Raw genomic sequence first — 14,939 nt, 5'->3', positions numbered from 1 at the left:
ATCCTGGCTAACACAGTGAAACCCCGTCTCTACTAAAAATACAAAAAACTAGCCTGGCAAGGTGGTGGGCGCCTGTAGTCCCAGCTACTCGGGAGGCTGAGGCAGGAGAATGGCGGGAACCCAGGAGGCGGAGCTTGCAGTGAGCCGAGATTGCGCCACTGCACCCCAGCCTGGGAGACAGAGCGAGACTCCGTCTCAAAAAAAAAAAAAAAGAATCCTTGTCATTACACTGTGCCTTCCTGGATAATCCAGGATAATCTCCTTATTTTACAAGTCAACTAATGAGCAACCTGGCTTCCATCTGTAACCTTCACTCCCCCTGCTGTGTCACATGACCTATTCCCAGGTTCTCGGGACTGGGACATGGGCAACCTTGGGAGAAGCATTATTCTGTCTCTCACAGAGGCTATCTCAAAAGAGTACGATTTCATGGGTTTTGCTTTTTTCTTAATACTATTCAATGACAATGACCACGTTTTGTATGTTCAAAAGTAATTTTTAATTGTGAATAATGCAAATTAGTGTGAATTGTGTTTTGTCAATTGTTGTGAATAATGTTTAATTGTAAACAATGGAAAACTAAAGAAACAAACGAAAAGCATCCTCTTGGCCGGGCACGGTGGCTCATCCCTGTAATCCCAGCACTTTGGGAGGCCGAGGTGGGTGGATCACAAGGTCAGGAGATCGAGACCATCCTGGCAAACACGGTGAAACCCCGCCTCTACTAAAAATACAAAAAAATTAGCTGGGCGTGGTGGCGGGCACCTGTAGTCCCAGCTACTCGGGAGGCTGAGGCAGGAGAATGGCGTGAACCCAGGAGGCAGAGGTTGCAGTGAGCTGAGATCGCGCCATTGCACTCCAGCCTGGGCGACAGAGCGAGACTCTGTTTCAAAAAAAAAAAAAAAAAGAATAGCATCCTCTTTTAGCACCCATTGATGCTGTCTTTGCAACACTTTTTGGCTGGTCTTTTGTCCCCATCTCCCTGACTATGAGCTGCCTGAGGACAAGCCAGACCCCTCACTCCTGCGGCTCTGGCTCTAAGCAGGAAGACGTTGGCCCAGCCGGCTTTAGCAGACGTTTCTCAAAGTGAAGATAAATCCCCTGATGAAGGAGGCCCTGGTTTAAGAAGAATGATGTGCACACTCAAAAATGCACTTTAAGGCCAAGATCCAAATAAACACAATGACATTATTTTATTTAAGAGTCTTCATACATAAAACTTAATTCAGTAACAGTCTGAGACACGCAAGCCAGCAGACAGATAAACCGTTATTGCTGATAAACCGTTATTGCTCTGGCAAAAATTCTTCATCTATGCGGAGCCAGAAGAAAGCCAATTAAAAGTCGGAGAGGACCCACAGGACAGAGGCAGGAGGGTGTCCCCACACACTGAGCACAAGCCCCAAACACAGGCCTCCCCAGACTGGAGCCGGCGGCCAGCCCCGTCCTGGCCTCAGTGATGACTGGACTCCTCGCTCTGTCCAAGTAGGAGGAACTGGTCCCAGCTGCAAGAACCGCCTACTGTGATCGGGCAAAGGCTCTGAAGGGTTTGTCTGCTCCTGTCCCCCCACCTCAAAAAAAACAAAAAAAACAAAAAAAAAACAACAGAAAGCAGAGGGCATTGCTCAGGGGCCCAGCCTGGCTGTGTCATCCCTGAACATCCTGGGCTGAAGGAAAAAATTGGGCCCAGCCAAAACTTCAGATCTTTAGACTGAAATTCCTGCTCTGTCAGATCCCAGCTGAAGAGGAATTTCATAGAGAGAGGGACAGAGATCCTGCCCCCAACAATTCTCACATGCCCAGAGCAACTGACGGGAATCAGGTCTCACCCACCCCTGCCTGAGACCCTCCAGCAGATAGCTGAGGACCCTGGAAAGTAAATAACAGCACGCAGACTGGGGAAGAAGACTAGAATGTGAGGTTCAGCAAACGCGCAGAGTTTACTCTTCATTCTGCGGTATTCCTCAGCCTAGACACAGGCAGGTCAAACCCCAGAAGTAAGCACTGGGTGCAGACAGACAGAGCTCGAGACAAGCCCTGTTGCTGTAGCTCAAGGACAGAAAAAGCATTTCCGAATGTTCAGAGCCAAGCCAACGCCTCATTTTTCTTTCCTATTTCCTTTCTCTTCTCTCCGTGTTCTCACTCGCCAGCCCATGGCAGCCCACAGACACCTAAAACTCTGAGAGGGGAGCCTGGCTGTGTAGTTGGAGGTGCTGTGGTCCCGGGAAGGAGGGTGAAACCCCATTGCTCTTTCCTCTTTTTGTCCCTCTCAGGAGTGCAGTTGCAGGAAGTGTGCAAGAGAGCAGGGTCAATAAAGCCCCAGCTTTCTGGCCAGAGAGTCTTAACGGGGAGCCGCAGGAAACTGGGCAGGGCTAGGAAGATGGCAGAGACAGCAGAGCTCGGGGAACTGGCATCAGAAAGCTGATTGGAATCTCCTGGGCTCGAGCTTAAGCTGTGCATGAGTGGATCCGACCCTAAACAACACCACAGGTTCTGGGAACTGACTTATGAGGTGGACCAATGTCCAGGTCCCAGACGTGCCACCGGGTTGTTGGTCGGAATAGGACTGCACAGGCTTTGAAAATGAACCTGACATTGACAGGTCCCAGATGAGCCACTGGGTTGTGTGCATGTGGGATTGATCGGAATAGGACTGCACAGGCTTTGAAAATGGACCTGACATTGAACCGCACTCCACAGGCGCATGGGAACTTGCAGCTGGAACCCAACAGGGTTTATTACGTGATCAAACAAAAATAATGACCTTCTCCATAGCATTTAAACAAGATCCAAAGTCTCATAGGATAATATCAAAGTGTCCAGGATACAGTCCAAAATTACTTGGCATACCAAGAACCAGGAAAATCTCAACTCCTCCAGGCAAATACAACCAACAGACAACAAGACTGAGATAGCACGTATGTTGGAATTAACTGACAATGATCTTAAAGCAGCTATTATAAAAATACTCCATAAAGTAAGGGCAAAAACTCTGACAACTAATGGAAAGATGTTCTCAGCAAGAAACAGAAGACGCATTTTTAAAAAGGACCAAACGGAAATTTTAGAACTGAAAAACATAATAACAGAAACTTTAAGAAATCACTGGATAGGCTCAAGAGCAGAATGGATATGACAGAGGAATGAGTCAGTGTACTTGAGGATAGAGCAATAGAAGTTACCCAATTCAAACTGCAGAGAGTAAAAATATTTTGTAACGCAAAGAGCCTCAGAGACTGTGGGAAAATACCAAAAGATCTAACAGTCATGTCCCAGAAGGAGAAGAGGAAGAATGTATCACGAAACAAATATTTGAATAAATAATGGCTGAAAACTTCTCAAATTCTGTGAAATGCATAATCCTACCATTAGCAAACCTCAAAGGAGAGAAATCCAAGGAAACACAATCCCACACATTATAAACACACTGCTGAAAACTATAGACAAAAAAATCTGGAAAGCTGTCAGAGAAAAACAGTTCATCACTTATGGGGAAAAACGGTTCAGATAACTGCAGATTTCTTATCAAAACTGTGAGCCCAAAGGAAGTGCAAAACATTGTTAATATGCTGAAAGAAAAGAACTGTCAACCCAGAATTCTATCTCCAGCAAAAATACCCTTCAAGAATTAAGGAGAAATAAAGACATTCTCAGATGAAGCAAAACTTATAGAATGTGTGGCCCGCAGATCTACCCTAAGATGGTTGCTGAAGGAAGTTCTTCAGACAGGGGGAAATGACGCTAGAAAGAAATTCTGAACATCAGGAATAAAGGAAGAGCAACAGAAATACCTGAAAAAATATAATAGACTAGGCCCTTGCGTACTTTAATGATAACGTTGTCTGATGTAGTTTTCCATGTATGTAGATGATAAAAGACAACAACATTCAGGGGAGGACAGAGGGACCTATATGATGGCAGGGTCTCAACACTCAACTTGAAGTGGGAAAATACTGATTCGAAAAAGACTGTAAAGAGTTACGTAGGTTTATTATAACCCCTGGAGCAACCACTAAACGTTATACAAAGATATACAAGCAAACACAATAAGTAAACTAAAATGGAATACCAAAACGCGCTCAAATAGAAAGAGAAGAGCAAAATAAGCCCAAAGCAAGCAGAAGGGAGGAAATAATAAGAGTAAAAATCAATGAAACTGAAAACATAAAAATAATACAGAAGATCAATGAAACCAAATTTGGTTCTTTGTAAAGATCAGTCAATTGATAAATCCCTAGTGAGACTGAAGAAGAAAAACAGAAAAAAATATGAATTACCAGTAGCAGAAAATTTTTAAAAAGGGTATCACTAATGACCTCACAGCCATAAAAAAGATAGCAGAATAGTATAAACAATTATATGCACATAAATTTTCCTCAAAAACTATAAGCTACCAAAACTTATCCAAGATAAAGTAAACAGCATAAAAAGTTCTGTAACTATTAAAGAAAAAGAATTCATAGTTTAAAATCCTGCAAAAAATAAATCTCCAGGTCCAGATGGTTTTACTGGAAAATTCTACTAACCACTCAGGAAAAAATGGCACCAATTCTCCCATTCATGTTATGAGGCCAACATTACCCTAATACTAAAACCAGACAAAGACAGTTCAATAAAGAAAAAAACCCTACAAACCAATATCCTTCATGAACCCATAAACCAATATCCCTCAGTGAACACAGACACAAAAATCCTCAACAAAACACTGGCAAGTCTAATCCAGCCATGTATAAACAGTAGAATGCACCACAGACAAGTCACGCTTGCCCTGGATTTGCAGTCTGGCACGATATCCAAAAGTCAGTGTAATCCACCATATTAACAGACTAAAAAAGGAAAAAACATATGCTCATATCAAGTGACAGAGAAAACCATAAGATACAATTCATTCGTGACTAAAAATTAAACACTCTCAACTAACAGAGAAAGAAACATGCTCAACCTGGGAAGAACATCTACAGAACAACTAAAGCTAACACAATACCGCGTCCTGAGAAACTATTTTCCCCTAAAATAAGGAGTGTTTTCATGACTCCTACTCAACCTTGGGTTGAGTCCTAGACAGCACCTCTGTGCACGCCCAGCACCCAGCACAGACCCTCAGGCCAGGGCAGCCTGTGGGCAGGAAGGGGACCCAGAGAGCTTCCCCAAAGCCCGCGTTCCCGGGGAAGGCGGATGTCCGGGAAGGGTGACTGGCTCCTAAAGCCTAGGGGAAGGGGGGCCCTCCTGCTCCAGCCTCATGAAACTTTGTTCTCCGGTGCCAAGCCCAGTGCCAGCGGAGAGCCAGGCAGATGAACTCAACCCGGGAATGGACACCCAGGAAGGAAGCAAGTCCATGAGATCCAGTCCCATAGCACCACGTGCTCCCACAGGCTCTGAGGACATAGCTGTTATTCCAGAACCAGGCCTGACAGGAGCACAGCCTGAGGGGATGAGAGGGCAGGGCAGTCTTCTGCTGGGTGGGGATTGGGCCACCAGGGCCAGTCCCACCTCTCTTGTGGCCCTGGCAGGATCAACCCTGGGCCTGAGTGTTTGGGGGTGAGGCCAGCACATAGTAGAGGGGCAGCCGAGTAAGAAGAATCCCTCGGGGAAGTCAGTGGCTGGCCAGCCTGAGCCCGGCCCAGACCCTCACCCTGCTAGCATGGGACAAACACAGGGTTTCTCGGCCCATGCGCCCCCACCCTGCTGTGCCCCGCCATCTGCCCCAGCAGTGCTGGGAGAGCATCGCACCCTGCAAGCCTCAGCCTTCAAGGACAGCAAGACCTGGGGCCTACAGGAGGTCCACCGGCCCTCGCAGGGCTCAAGCACCCAGCCAACCCTGGGTGGCCACTGCTCAGCACTCCAGCACAGCTCCATGACACAGCAGCAGCTCTGCCCGTGAGCATTCGACAGCCTGGTCCTGGGGGCACCACCACGCGGGGGCTTCCCAGGTCACGCTGTACCATCTGCTAATAGCACCATCAAGTACGCCAGGCTGGGAGCCAGGGTGTCCCAAGCCTGTGTGACCTCATTCTCTACGCTCCACATGGCTGCCCCACAGAAGCTCTGAAACACGACTCAGACCTGTCACCGCCTGCCCAAAGCCCTCCAGCAGCTTCCCACCACGTGACTGCCCTGGTCCCTGCTGACTTCTCCTTCACTCAAGTGCCAGCCATGGAGATCTCCTCTGTGTCCTTGGCACACTTCAACTTAGCACCTGCCTCAGGGCCTTTGCACCTGCTGCTGCCTCCACCTGGAAGGGCCTTCTTCCAGAAGTCCAGGTTCTAGCTCCAACGTCTCCTCACAAGGACCTTGTTGAAGGGTGTCCCTTCCCCATCACACTCCACGCTGCCATCCTGTCCTATTTTTTCACAACACCATTTCCTAATCATTGACACATGGCTTCTTTATTGGGTCACTGTCTGCCCTCTGACCAGAGATCCTGCGAGAGCAAAGTTGTCCTTGCTAGGTCCCCGTCACCAGACCAGTGCCTGGCATCTCACAGGCACGGAGTGAGTATGGGAGGTCACCGTCCCTCCCGAGGCTCCCTTCCCCTGCTTCAGGATGGTGTAAGGTTTCCTTGCCAAGATCCCTGTGGTGCAGAGTGGGCCAAGTTTGCCGCCTTCTGGAGTGAGAGCAAGGAGAAAACAGGGGTTTAAGCGGAGGATCCGGTGCTCTGACTCCTCCCCAGTTAGTAAAGCATTCAGGTTGCGTGGTGGAGGTGGGAAGACAGGCGCTGAGAGGTGTCTGACACAATTGTCTTAGCAGCAGGAGATGCTGATGGGATGTCGGGAGTCACCAGGACCATCTGACAAATGACCGCCTTGGGGATCCGTGGAGCTCAGCGGCGTCCAGAGAGAGCACTCGAAATGCCAGCTGGAAAGGTCGCGCACGCCAGCTGGAAGGGGAGCCGTGCAGCCCCCGGGCAGACTGAGGACAGGAACGGGCGGCCAGTACTGTTGACGAGCAAGGGTGCAGGGGCACCGGGGCCCACAGGAGCCTGCAGGCCCCCACAAGAGACAGCCTTATTTTTTTTTCTGGGCAAAAATTTTGGGAGGATCCTTTTTAATTGTATTTGCAAAACGGTTTCTCTCAACATGGCGCCCACGTGTGTAGATTGGGGGAGATTCCCAAGGCCACTCAGAGAAGTGCCTCCTTCCCAAGATGGTGGTCCCAGCAGATTAATCTGGCTGGTGTCTTGAGAGGGAACAGGGCACTGGCCGCCATAGAACTCCTCCCTCCTGAAGGTTCCTGGCCCCTCTGCCTCCTCTTCCTTCGCACCCCAGGGGCCCTGGGATGCGGCTAGGCCAGCTGGGAGCCAGACACCCACTGAAGCAATGCCCTGGGGGCACTGTTCCCTGCCTTTAACACCCGTCAGGTGCCCATTCATTCAGCCATTCTTCCAGGACGACAGGCCAGGCAATGGTGAGGTCCCGGGTCCAGGGAAAGGTACGAAGTGGGCTAAGGCAGGGAGGTTCCTGCCCTTGGGTCTCTGGTCGCTGCCCCGGTAGCCCCGTGCCCCCTGACTGTGGACTGGAGTTCTGCAGCTGCACCATCCACAGGAAGCTACATGGAGAGATGGGCCAGCTCAGCAGAGAGGCGCAAACACCAATTCAGTTGAAAACTCAGTGCCTCCCTGCTAGAGGCCAGTTAGGAGCCAGCATGCCTCCCAAGGGTTGTGCAGGGAGACCTCAGCCAGGCACCCTCTGGGGCAGACCCAGCCCCACTGCTTCCACCTCCAGTGGCCAGAGGCCTGGGGCCATTGGTAGATAAAGCTGGAGAAAGGCCACCTCTTTGCGACCCAGGTCACAGATGTCCCCAAAACCATCCCAGTCAGATGTCTGCAGACACCTGCTTCCCTGGCAACAGTGACCCAGACCTGACCTTCAACTCCAACTGTGCACAACTTCCTAGCCAGGCCCCCAAGCCTGAAGCCTGGTCCCTCAAGATGCTGCAGAAAGCTGGGGCTGACTGTCATCCCAGCACTTTGGGAGGCCGAGGCGGGCGGATCACGAGGTCAGGAGATCGAGACCGTCATGGCTAACATGGTGAAACCCCGTCTCTACTAAAAATACAAAAAATTAGCTGGGCGTGGTGGCCGCGCCTGTAGTCCCAGCTACTCAGGAGGCTGAGGCAGGAGAATCGCTGGAACCCGGGAGGCAGAGTTGCAGTGAGCCGAGATAATGCCACTGCACTCCAGCCTGGGCGACAGAGCGAGACTCAGTCTCCAACACGAAAAACAACAACAACAACAAAAATTGCTCTGGCCCTCCCACTTTATCACATGGGTCACCACTCTGTGCCTCAGTTTCTTCTATTTAAAATGCATGGGGGAGGAGCTCTGAGGGCAAAACACGCTGGGTTTGCCTCAGGGCAGGGCAGGACCCTGGACCCAGCAGGATGCCAGTGCATGTCCCTCCTGCCCTCCCTGCGCCCCCCAGCCCTCCCGCTTCTGGGGTTCAAGTCAGGGAGGCCTTGGGAGTAGCCTGCAGTCCTGGGGACAGACAAGGGTGCCCCTGAATGTTCTGCAGATCTGCCCAGGTTGGTGCCTTGACTGCTCCTTCCTGTCACCCAGGACCCTCCGGGAGAGGCCACCCTGGACTGTGCCTGCCCAGGGCTCCCTGCAAGCCCCATGTCCCCACAGCGCTCAGGCGAGGAGAGGTCACTCTGGACTACACCTGCCCAGCGCTGGCCACACGCCCCATGTCCCCACAGCACTCAGGCACTGAGATGCTCTGCTGTCTGCTGTGCGGGCCTGTGGACGGCCCTCCTCCCCCACCAGGCTGCAGCTCCCAGCGCGCAGGGATCTAGGTGTGCCTTGCTCAACCACAAGACAGAAACACACAGCGAAGAAAGACAGGGAACTGGTCTTGTCGTCTTTGGGAGCTCAGCACCCCCAGCACGAAGCTGGAGGATTAGGAGGCACCTACAAGCCTTTCCGAAGCCCCCACGTAGGCTGCCTTGCAGGGTACAGAATGGTCTAAAGAGCCCCAGAGGGCTCCCCTGGTCATTAAATATCTCAGGATTCCCAGGAACAAGGAGAGGTCCAAGCCCACAGAAGTGTCTGATTGGCGTCTCTGGGTCGCCCGCCGGTAGAATCCCAGCTGGGGTGAGGGATGGTGGTGCAGAGCCTGGCTACGCAACGTGTGGCCTGGAGCAGCCTGGGGGCCCCTGGGAGCTTGTTGGAGATGCTGAATCCAGACCCCACTCAGACCAGCTGAACGAAAACCTGCATTTTGGCAAGTTCCCAGGTGGTTTGATGACATTAAAGTCTGGGACACACTTCTCTAGACCATCCCAGGGTCCATCAAAGGTGGGCATAGAGGCCCTACTGCCCTGCCCTGGGGAAGCAGCAGTAACAGGGCCTTAGTCCTCCCCCCGGGGACAGTGAAAGGGATATACCCCAGACCTTGGCCAAACTGCAGGGGTCAGGAAGGCCCAGACAGCAGCTCAGCAGCGCGCCCACCCCCACTGCCCCTGCCGGCCCCAACCCGCGTGCTGGCTGGGTCCTCTGGACCTCCGCCCCCTCCCACCCCAGGCTGGAGCCAAAGACCACTCTCTCCACTCCCCACCCCCCACACCCCGACCCATCGAGTTCAGGGCCCACTGGCTCCTGTCTCAACAACAACAGGAAACCATTTTTCCAGACCACATTATATAAAAGGGGAGAATGCGTATGTTCAGCAGATGTTCACTCTGAGGCCGAGCCTCCCCCGCCCTCTGAACAGGAAGGCCATATCCCCATCCTTCTCCCCCAGGGCCTGGCGCTCCTGGCCCAGGTGGAGCTGGCCTCTGGCTGGCCACTCCTCTGGAAGGGCCTCGTCCAGCTCTGTCCTGTGCAGGCTCATGTCCCTCCACTCTGCTCTCTCTAGCCCATGGGCAGGCGCCGCCTGGCTCAGAGGCAGAGCAATGGGCCAGGGTCAGACACTGGTGAGCGGCATGTCAAGAATTACAGGAATGCCCACCTACCAGCAAAGGCACAGCGACAACAAAGGGCCTGAACAGTGGACACTGACAGGGACTCTCCTGCTTGACCAAGCTTTAGTCCGGCTCCTGAACCTTCTCCTTCACCACTTCCTCGTAAGACCCAGTTTATCAAGAACTCTGTTAAGCCACGAATGCCCCATCTCTCCATATCTGATCACCCTTGATACCTGCTCAGCTTCCTCATCCCCACCACCCCTCTGGTGATGTCTGGTCACCCTAGCCTGTCTTCAGCTGGAATCGTGTTAGGTGAGTTTAGCTACAATCCCCGACCCCCGACGTTGCTCTTAGTAATTCCCCATCCCCTGGTCCCCACCCTGCCCCTTGGCTATCCACCCCTACTCGCCCGTGCTGTATTCGGAGTTGAGCCCAGTCTATCTCTGCCACGGCAAGAGCCCACTCTAGCGGTTCCTGTGTCTATCTCCACGGTCCTGAATAACACCTGCCTCACCACGCGTTAATAAGTATCGTTGAATCATTTTTCACTTAACAACACTCTGCCTTGCTGAAGGGAAGGCAGAAAGGACAGAAGTGGGGAGGAGAGAGAAGGGGCATGGGAACCCTGTGACACTGAGGGCGTACTGTAGACCCTCTGCCCTAGGCTGACGTTAGAAGCCGCAGATGTGCAAACATAACAGTCAGACGACCATGGGAGTGGTCCGCTGAAAAACGGGTCCCAATCCCTGGAACCCGTAAATGTTACTTTTCATGGCAAAAAAGAACTTTGCAGACGCGGTGAAGCCAAGGATGCTGAGATGGAACGACCGCTGGATTTTCTGGGCGGGCCCTGTGATAGACGGAATGTTTACATTCCCCCCAGATCCCGATGCTGAAAGCTACTCCCCCAAGGTGATGTAGTAGGAAGTGGGGCCTTTGGGAGGTGATTACGTCATGAGATCCCATCCACATGAACGGGATTTGTGCCCTCACCAGAGGGACCCCAGGGAGCTCCTTTCCACCACGTGAGGATGCAACAAGGTGCCTTCTGAACCTTGTTGGGAGGGAGCAGACCCTCACCACAACTCAACCATGTGGGCAGCTTCCAGAACCGTGAGAAACAAGCTTCTGACGCTTTTAAGCTGCTTCGTTTATGGTATTTGGCTACAGTAGCCTGCATTGACTAAGACAGGCCCTAAATGCGATCACACTTCTCTTTATCAGAGGAAGGCAGAGCAAGATGAGAGGAGAAGGCCACGGACAGGCAGAGCAGAGGGAGACGGAGGATGTAGGCCTTGAAGCCTGGAGCGAAGAGGCCACAAGCCAAGCCCTGCTGGCCGCCACCAGAACCTGGAAGAAGCCAGGAAAGCCTCCTCCCCTAGAGCCTCCGGAGGGAGCACGGCCCTGCTGCCGCCTGGGGTTTGGCCTGTTGAAACTGATTCCAGCCTCCAGAACTGTGAGGGGATACGTTTCTATTGTTTCAAACCAGCAAGCTTGCAGTAATTTCTAGGCAGCCTCAGAAACCAATACAGTGAGGAACTCTGATCTGGACTGGGAGTGGTGACAGAATTATTGTAGAAGAATGGGCCTGGGAGGGCCAGCAGGGTTATCAGTGAGCTAAACCCTCATCTTCCAGGGCAGGAAGTCAGCGGAAACCATCGAAACCCGACACATCAAGAAACAGCAGTAGGATAGCATTTCAGGACTTCACGGCAACACCAGAACCAGCCAGCAGCCTAAAGCCTTGCAGAGGCTCCTCCTCGGGAGTGGCCTGTGAAGAGGGGACACGCACGCATTCACACTCATACACTCACTCACATGGAGACAGAGGAGGGCCTGGCCGGGGCAGGGGGGTCAGCTCCGGGACCAGGAGTTCCCAGCCAGCACCTGACAGGGTGGGGCGGGGGGTCCTCGCACGCCCCACACCCCCGCCTATGCCCAGACCTCCAGCTTCAGGCTCTGCATCCACTCGGAGGCTTCGGATTGGGTGCAGCCTGGGAGCACACAGATGAGCCAGGGCCAGGGCCAGGACTGGCATTTCCCGGGCTCCTGGTCCCTTCCTGCCCCTCCCACCAGGTCGGCCCTGTCCTTGTCTTGCTCAGCTCGGGGGAAGCACCTCTCGCCAGCCATCTGGGGCTTGGCTGGGTCTCAGCCTCCTGGCTGCCACGTCTCACTGGGAGCTGGGTGGCCGCCAGCTCTGAGCTAAGTGAGTGCAGAGGAGAGTGTGGGGAGCGGCAGGGCCAGGCTCCTCCCCACCCCGTGGCGTGGCCGGAATACTCACTGCTTTTCCCTGCTTTTTGAGACAAGAGTAGTAAATTCACTGAGCTGTACTCGGAGCCCAGGAAGCAGCCCTCCCACTCACAGCGCTCGTGCCTGCGCACGCCTCTGCAGCCCCCAGGCCGTGTCCCTCTCTCATGAGCCCACATCCTCGCTGGACTGTCTCCTTTTTACAGATGAGGTGAAACAGCCTGCAGAGGCCAATGTGCTTGTCCAACAGGGTGACGGGCCAGAATGACAAGCCCCTGACTCTGGGGGGACCACTCTCTTCCGCCTAGCCCTTGTAGCCTTCCTGCACCCAGGTGGGGCTCCCGTCCCACCTCCAGTGCCCCCAACCTCCACTCCAGCAGACCTCCACCTACGGACAGGAGTCTTGGGCACACACCTTTTTGTGCCAGGCCCAGCCAAGAGTGGCAAGGGACATAGGAACGTCCCTTAGCATGGCCTGGGAGCTTCAAGCTCAGGGCCTACCTAGAAGTAACTTTTTCCTGACATTAAGCAACTCCCCTCCTGGAGCCTAATCGCAGCCAGCTGCGTCCCCTTCTCCCAGTTATTCAAGCCCGGAAGGAACCTGGAAGTGGAACTGGATTCCTACTCCCACCCCCACAATCCCCAAGGCCCCACCCTGGCCTCGTCCTCCCCCCGCCCCTGCACGGAGCAGGCCTCACTCACTCTCTCTCCTCTGTTCCTCCTGGGTCCCTGCCTCAGACCCTCCCACCTAACACAGCTTCTGCCCCAAGCCAGAGAGCTCCTCCCAAGACACGTGTCCGCATCACCACGGACAAGATTAAATACACTGGCTTCTGGAAAGCACTGAGCCCACAGTGCTTTGGGAAGGTCATGTTGGGGTCCCAGGGCCGACTGCACTCCTGCCGGTGAAGTGGGGGTGTCTCCAAAGGGGGTGTGTTTCCCCACCATCCTGAACCAGGGGAGCCAGGATCCCAGGTCAGGAAACAGAGCTTGGGTCAGGAGTCACACACAGGGTGGGAGGGGAGCCATCTCTGGGGACTTTCCTCCCATCTCCCTTGTCTCGCTCACGAGGAGAAGCCGGAGCTGGAAGCTGGCATGAGCCTTGCTAGCACCACCAGCCACAGTCCCCACCTCCAGGGACACGAGCTAGGATCTGAGTGGTGCAGGTACTATGGTATAGAGAGGCCATGCCCAGGACCGCCCATGGCACACAGAGGAAGACTGAAATAACGATCCTTCCAGAAACAAAGAACAGCCCCAGACAGCCGCAGGAACGGGCCGCCCCCGGGAGCTGCCTAGCACAGGTGGCCCCGGAAAGAGGGCTTGGTGGCTGCACCGAATAGCGGGACGGAGGAGCTGAACAGCCACCGCCACCGCAGAGCTGGGGATCTGGCCAGAGCTCTCACTGTATGCTAGGAACGGAGCAAGAGAGAGAGGGCAGCGAGAAAAGCTGGGAGACATGGGCAAGTCCCAGAAAAGAGTAGGGGAGGTGAGAGAAGGAATATTTGAAAAAACAATGGCCAAGAATTTCTCAAAATTAGATGAAAGATTTCAACATGGATGGATTCCTAGAGACCTTATCAGTATATATCTAAGAAAAAGCCCCATAGCTAGAGCCATGGTAATGAAACCTAAGAACATCAAAGACAAAGAGGAAGTTCAAAAGCTCCCAGAGGGAAAGAGCAGATCAGATCAGTGTAAACAGGGAGGCACCAGGCAGACGTCCAAGCCCCGGACTGGGGCAGGGGCTCTGGGCACAGATGGGAGACAAGAGCCCAGGAAGTCCTGTTGGCAAAGAATTCAAAGGCTCTCACCGGGAGGAAAGAGGCTGCCTCATTCCCTGAGGCCAGAGTGACAGCCACCGCAGCAGAGGACAGCTGTGTCCCTCAGAGGGGTCAGCAGTGACCGAGGCCACACCAGAGCAGCAGAGATCTAGCAACCCAGGAGGCTGACGCCCTGGGAGATGCCGAGAACGGCGGAGGCCAGGCTGGGAGATGCTGAGAACATCGGGGGGCCAGGCTGGGAGATGCTGAGAACAGCGGAGGCCAGGCTGGGAGATGCTGAGAACATCGGGGGGCCAGGCTGGGAGATGCTGAGAACATCGGGGGGCCAGGGCCCTCAGCAGCAGGGGTGACGAGTTGGCCACAGCTCAGGGGGTCATTCCATGTGGGCATCCCAGGCTCCTGCCTAGGCCCGCTAGGGGTCCCCACCCCCACAGAACACCCTCCCCGCTGCCGGGGATGGCATTCGAGACCTTCCTGCTGTGTGCTGTGTCTCTCCAGGAACCTGTGAGCTCCAAGAGAAGAGGAGGCCGCCTCTTCACCCGCAGTCCAGCAAGGCCCGGGGCAGAGCAGGAACGGAGAACCGCTGTTGAACGTGAAGTGGGGACCAGACACAGTGGCGTACAGCTGTAATCCCAGCACTCTGGGAGGCCAAGAACCGCTTAAGTCCAGAAGTTCAAGATCAGCCTGGGCAACATAGTGAGACCCCACCTCTACAAAAAATAAATTTTAAAAATTGGCCTGGCATGGTGGCGCAGACCTGTACTTCCAGCTACTTTGGAGGCTGAGGCAGGAGTATCCCAAGAGCCAGAAGGTCAAGGCTGCAGGGAGCTATGACTGCACCACTGCATTCTAGCCTGGGAGACAGCAAGACCCTGTCTCAAAAAAAGGATATATATTTAATTTTTTAAAAAGAATACAGAGTGGTGAGAAAGGATGGAAAGAAGGGAGGAAAGGAAGGGGAAAAAACAAAAGAAGGAAGGAAAGAAAGAAATTCCGGCTAATTCTCAG

The 14,939-nt window shown here is 53.4% G+C and overlaps 1 protein-coding gene across 1 annotated transcript in view; it reads right to left on the bottom strand.

Moving 5' to 3' along the window:
• Positions 1-14,939, bottom strand: part of ADAMTS2 (ADAM metallopeptidase with thrombospondin type 1 motif 2) — a 236,971-nt gene that overhangs the window by 195,108 nt on the left and 26,924 nt on the right. The window lies entirely within an intron of this gene.

The sequence above is a fragment of the Macaca thibetana genome, chromosome 6 (genome assembly GCF_024542745.1).
Source record: "Macaca thibetana thibetana isolate TM-01 chromosome 6, ASM2454274v1, whole genome shotgun sequence".
Taxonomy (NCBI): domain Eukaryota; kingdom Metazoa; phylum Chordata; class Mammalia; order Primates; family Cercopithecidae; genus Macaca; species Macaca thibetana.
Note: the sequence above shows the minus strand (reverse complement) of the source record. Positions and strands in the feature narration are given on the sequence as shown.